Source organism: Cervus elaphus, chromosome 25, assembly GCF_910594005.1.
Source record: "Cervus elaphus chromosome 25, mCerEla1.1, whole genome shotgun sequence".
Lineage (NCBI taxonomy): Eukaryota > Metazoa > Chordata > Mammalia > Artiodactyla > Cervidae > Cervus > Cervus elaphus.
This window is the reverse complement of record NC_057839.1, coordinates 42782220-42788862: the sequence shown is the minus strand read 5'-3', so window position 1 is coordinate 42788862 and position 6643 is coordinate 42782220.

Below are 6643 nucleotides of genomic sequence, written 5' to 3'. Positions count from 1 at the left end.
TATATGGTTTTAGATAAGGGTCCAATTTCATCCTTTTAGATGTGGATGTCTAGTTTTCCCAACATCATTTGTTGAAGAGGCTGCCCTTTCCCCGTTGAATGGTCTTGGCACCCTTGTTAAAGATCACTTGATCATAGACACAAGGGTTTATTTTCGGGTTCTGCATTCTATTCTATTCTATTCTATTCTGTCTTTGTGTTAGTACCATATTGCTTTAATTACTGTAGCTTTATGTGTGCATGCGTGTGTGCTAAGTTGCTTCAGTCATGTCCAACTCTTGCGACCCTATGGACTGTAGCCTTCCAGGCTCATTTGTCCATGGGATTTTCCAGGCAAGAATACTGGAGTGGATTGCTTTGCCCTCCTCCAGAGGATGTTCCTGACCCAGGGATCGAACCCGCACCTCTTACGTCTCCTGCATTGGCAGGCAGGTTCTTTACCACTAGCACCACCTGGGAAGCCCATTGTAGCTTTATAATGTTTTCAAATCGGAAAGTGTGAGCCCTCCAACTTTGTTTTCTTTTTCCAGAATTGTTTGACTATTCAGGATCTCTTGAGAATTCACATGAATTTTAAGATGAATTTTTGTATTCTCCAAAAAAGGTCATTAAGATTTTGATAGGACTTGAATTTGATAGGGCTGTAAATCAATTTGGGTAGCACAGACATCTTGATAATATTAAATCTTTCAATCCACGAACATGAGGTATTTTTCTATTTGTGTCTTCTTTACTGTTTTCAGCAATGTTTTGTAGTTTTTAGCGTATGTCTTTCACTTTTTTGGTTAGATTTATTCCTGAGAATTTTCTTCTTTTTGATGCCATCATAAGTGGGACTGTTTTCTTAATTCCTTTTTGGATTATTCATTGTAAGTGTATAGGAATGCAACTATATTTTTCCCATGTTGATTTTGTATCCTAAAACTTTGTTGTATTTGTTGATTATTTTATTTTTGTGTGTGGAATCTTTAGAATTTTTTTGTGAAATTTTTTGGGTTTTCTACATGTAAGATCATGTCATCTCTGAACATAGATAATTTTACTTCTTCCTTTCTCATTTGGAAGTTTTTTATTTCTTTATTGTTACTAACTGCTCTGGCTAAGAATTCCAATATTATGCTGAATAGAGGCATTCTTGCCTTGCTCTATTAAAGGAAAAGCTTTCAGTCTTTCACAATTAGCTATGATATTAGCTGTGGTCTTTTCATAAATAGTTTTTATTATGTTGAGCTACATTCCTTCTCATCCTAGTTTGTTGAGTGTTCAGTCTAAAACTTTTGATGTCTGACATACTGTTAAAGATGAAGTGAAATAAATTTTTGAAGAATCTTTATGGAGAGCAGTTTGATATTATCTATTGAAATTAAAAATGTGCATACCATATGGCCCAGAAATTGGCATTTACCTTAGTAAAGGCAATCACAAATGTGTGAGGGAATATATTTGAGGTTCATTATAATATTGCTGTAATAGCAAAGAAATTGGAAGCAACCTAAATGGCCATCCATAGGGGAACAGCCAAAAGTAAAAGCAAAAGCAAAAACATAAACACAAATAAAACCAAATTTGAGCATTTATGCTATGAAGTATTATATGATTATTAAAAAAAGGCAGGGGGCCAATCTCATTGTACCAAGATGCATAGGGTTCCAAAACATGTTCAAATGAAAAAGTCACACTGCTTGTAGTCAGTACATATTGAGCATATTCACATGTAGATATAATCGAACCTCAGCTTCAACAGATGTAGCCCTTGTTATTCATGCATTTTCCTTCATCTAATTCTCTTAATAGTTATGCAGGGTTAACAGTATTATTCTTACTTTACAATGAAAAAACTGAGCTCAGTGAACTTTATTTGCTTAAGTTCACAGAAGTAATCAGAGGTAAATCAGAGTAATCAGTCTTAGTGCAAAGCCCAGGCCCCTGAACATTATATCATGTTTTCTTTACAAATTACAGAACTGTACTGCACTCAAATGAGATGATATATGGAGAACACTATGTGCTGAGAAGCATATAAGACATCAAGAAAGGTCAGTTAAAAAAAGAAGTTGAGTCTGTGAGTAGGAATACCAGAAGTCATCATACTGTTTGAGAAGATATTTAACATATTTTTTCAGTGCTTCATTCTAAATCTGATTTTTTTCTCAGCTGAATAAAGATATTTGGGTTTGTGAGCTAACTCAATGTCCTTTTATGTGGCCATTAATAATTAAGATACATAAAGGATGGGATATTCCTGGAAGATGCAGTTGATGTAGAAGAAGGCAGACTTAAGAGAATTAATATCTAGAGTCTGAATCCTTCCCAAAGGAGAGCAATTCCATTTCTTACTGAGTTCAAACTCACTCTGAGAGGTATGGTGAATACTGAAAGAAAAAATAGTCTTGAAAATATGTATATACCCTAGAGTTAAGAAATGTCTTTAATGCCAAAATCTGAGAGCATAAAGGAAGAGTAGCAGAAACATATTTTATTCAAATATTTGAGTTTAACTCATACTGTAGGGTAATTATTGACAGTTCAGTTCAGTCACTCAGTCGTGTCCGACTCTTTGCCACCCCATGAATCACAGCACGCCAGGCCTCCCTGTCTAACACCAACTCCCGCAGTTCACTCAAACTCATGTCCATCGAGTCGGTGATGCCATCCAGCCATCTCATCCTCTGTCGTCCCCTTCTCCTCCTGCCCCAAATTCCTCCCAGCATCAGGGTCTTTTCCAATGAGTCAACTCTTCACATGAGGTGGCCAAAGTATTGGAGTTTCAGCTTCAGCATCAGTCCTTCCAATGAACACTCAGGACTGATCTCCTTTAGGATGGACTAGTTGGATCTCCTTGCAGTCCAAGGGACTCTCAAGAGTCTTCTCCAACACCACAGTTCAAAAGCATCAATTCTTCAGCGCTCAGCTTTCTTCACAGTCCAACTCTCACATCCATACATGACCACTGGAAAAATCATAGCCTGGACTAGATGGACCTTTGTTGGCAGAGTAATGTCTCTGCTTTTTAATATGCTATCTAAGTTGGTCATAACTTTCCTTCCAAGGAGTAAGCATCTTTTAATTTCATGGCTGCAATCACCATCTGCAGTGATTTTGGAGCCCAAAAAAAGTCTGCCACTGTTTCCACTGTTTCCCCATCTATTTGCCATGAAGTGATGGGACCGGATGCCATGATCTTAGTTTTCTGAATGTTTAGCTTTAAACCAACTTTTTCACTCTCCTCTTTCACTTTCATCAAGAGGCTTTTTAGTTCCTCTTCACTTTCTGCCATAAGGGTGGTGTCATCTGCATATCTGAGGTTATTGATATTTCTCCCAGCAATCTTGATTCCATCTTGTGCTTCTTCCAGCCCAGCATTTCTCATGATGTACTCTGCATATAAGGTAGATAAGCAGGGTGACAATATACAGCCTTGACGTACTCCTTTTCCTATTTGGAACCAGTCTGCTGTTCCATGTCCAGTTCTAACTGTTGCTTCCTGACCTGCATACAGGTTTCTCAAGAGGCAGGTCAGGTGGTCTGGTATTCCCATCTCTTTCAGAATTTTCCACAGTTTATTGTGATCCACACAGTCAAAGGCTTTGGCATAGTCAATAAAGCAGAAATAGATGTTTTTCTGGAACTCTCCTGCTTTTCGATGATCCAGTGGATGTTGGAAATTTGATCTCTGGTTCCTCTGCCTTTTCTAAATTCAGCTTGAACATCTGGAAGTTCACAGTTCACATATTGCTGAAGCCTGTCTTGGAGAATTTTGACATTACTTTGCTAGTTTGTGAGATGAGTGCTTATATCGTAGTTTGGGCATTCTTTGGCATTGTCTTTCTTTGGGATTGGAGTGAAAACTGACCTTTTCCAGCCCGTGGCCACTGCTGAGTTTTCCAAATTTGCTGACATATTGAGTGCAGCACTTTCACAGCATCATCTTTCAGGATTTGAAATAGCTCAACTGGAATTCCATCACATCCACTAGCTTTGTCCATAGTGATGCTTTCTAAGGCCCACTTGACTTCACATTCCAGGATGTCTGGCTCTAGGTGAGTGATCACACCATCGTGACTATGTGGGTCATGAAGATCTTTTTTATACAGTTCTTCTGTGTTTTCTTGCCACCTCTTCTTAATATCCTCTGCTTCTGTTAGGTCCATACCATTTCTGTCCTTTATCAAACCCATCTTTGCCTGAAATATTCCCTTGGTAATTCTAAGTTTCTTGAAGAGATCTCTAGTCTTTCCCATTCTGTTGTTTTCCTCTATTTCCTTGCATTGATCGCTGAGAAAGTCTTTCTTATCTCTCCTTAATAGTATTGACAGTACTTAAAGACAAGTCTATCACAAAGTACGATCATTAATAGTAATAATCTTTATTATATCTTTTTGATTTTGCTAATCTGAAAGATTAAAATATAAAAGGGTTGTTGTTCAGTTGCTAAGTTGTGTCTGACTCTTTGTGACACCATAGACTGCAGCACACCAGGCTCCTCTTCCTTCACTATCTTCTGGAGTTTGCTCAAATTCATATCCATTGAGTCGTTAATGGTATCTATCCATCTCATCCTCTGCCACCCCCTCTCCTTTTGCCTTCAACCTTTCCCAGCATCAGGGTCTTTATAAAAGGATGGACAGGTACAAATAAGCAATTTCCTTTAGCTATTAATTTAGACTGCCAAAGGGAACAAAAATGAAAACATGCTATCAGACATTTTGAACGCCCCTACATCCCTCCACATATTTGTACAACCTGTTGGAAATGGAAAATACAATTTCTATATTGCCCATAAGAAAATATATTGAGATCAGCTGTGAGATAAATATGATACAGCAATTCATAAACACTAAGAAAAATATCCCATATCTGTAGGAATTACTGCAATGAAAACTAGAGCATATAATCCAAATAATAAAATCAGCTATTAATAATATATCACTACTGAATGGTGATATTAATTTAGAGACAGTCTCTAAGAATTTAGACCATTATTCGTGTGATTTCTCTACCTTTCTCTCATTCTCACAAAAAATCTAAATTTTGAACTTTAAGGAAGGATCGCTATGGTAGACCTGTGTCAAATGTATTCACTCTTCTAGTCACTCATTCAGTCAATGTAGTCACTCATTCAATCCATTAACCAAGAAATTAAGTTATCACATGCCAGGCCCCATTCTAGGCATACATGAGGATATGATGGTGAAGAGGTAGAAGAGAACTTTGACCTGTTGTAGCTGAGAGATGATGACACTGGACAGTTAAATCAGGAAAATAGGGTGGAATAAATGCTATGGTAGGCCAGATCCGTGATGCATATAAGCATGTTGTAGAGTTTCTTGGACGTACTTGTGGAGAGGACTAAACTTTTGAAAGCACACAGGAAGAGGATTTAGATTCAGTTATTGGCCATTCACATGAGAGCTATTTTTCTTGTAGGTAGGAGAACTTGGAAACATACATTCCACTAATTTTAGAAGAAAAGTTCAACATTTGCATCAATCCAGGTTGACCTTGATTTAAATAGAGAACTGAGATGGCTTCAGACTTGTACTACACTTGTCCAAACCTGTGATGCTAAACCAACGTCAAGGAATTCAACATGCTAGATTTAAAATATCCCTGCCCAATACATGAATGGTTATTAGTGTTTAATACCAGGCAACAGGCATTTAAAAATGCATTATAAAGAAAGCTGGAAAATCCTGTTAAAATTTAACTATCAGTTACATATCCTTTCTAAACCTTGTGACTTTACAATTATATTTAACTTGGAACTAACAGATTCCTGACTTTCCCTTCTTAAAAGAAGATGAATGTCTTAACTCTGCTTTCTTATGTTGGCCAAGTGCAGTGACAAAATAACACATAATGAACCACTGGCTGTCAAAAAACTAAGTGATACCAATTGCAAAATACTGAGAAATAGAAATTGAGCAATGATGAAGAGATCTATTGACATTTTCCCTCCAAAATAGTTCTGCATAAAGTCTAGGAATTCTTTAAATTCAAAATTAGGGAAGAAAAATGGAAATGTGGACTGCCATGCAAAAGTAAAGACCATTACGTAATTTCCATTAAACATGATTATCCTTTTCTTCACATATATGTGTTGAAAATAAATGTGTCATATCTAGATAGCAGAGTGTCACAAATTTCGGGATTTGTGTCTTTCATGTTTTTAACCCCCTATAACAGCCATGTTAATTTAAAGTTCCAAGATGCCAATAGCTGGGTTTAAGAGACATCATCACACTGAAAAGGTGGACTCTGTTGTAACCGCTTATTAAAAACAAACCAGGCCAAACTTGTGGTTTAAAAATTGGGACCAGATGATGCTTAATAAGCATGAAATGCTTTTGGTGTTACAAATGAGAACCAGGTGTGGAGAAAAGCAGCCTGGAGCTGAGCATGGCCACCTACAAGCAGGACTCATCTGCCTCCCAAAGGGTGAGAGTTGGTCATCAACTATACAACCTGGCCACCGTCTTGTCTTCCTGACTGCAGAGGAGAAACTAAACATTCAAAAGTAGAGGAGAATATGAAACCCGTCTCTCTAAAATTATGTATGTGTTCTGAAATCAAACCACCTAAAAGCAGACCGGGAGGAGATGAATGCACAATTGCAATGCGATTATTAGAGCTTCTGAATAGAA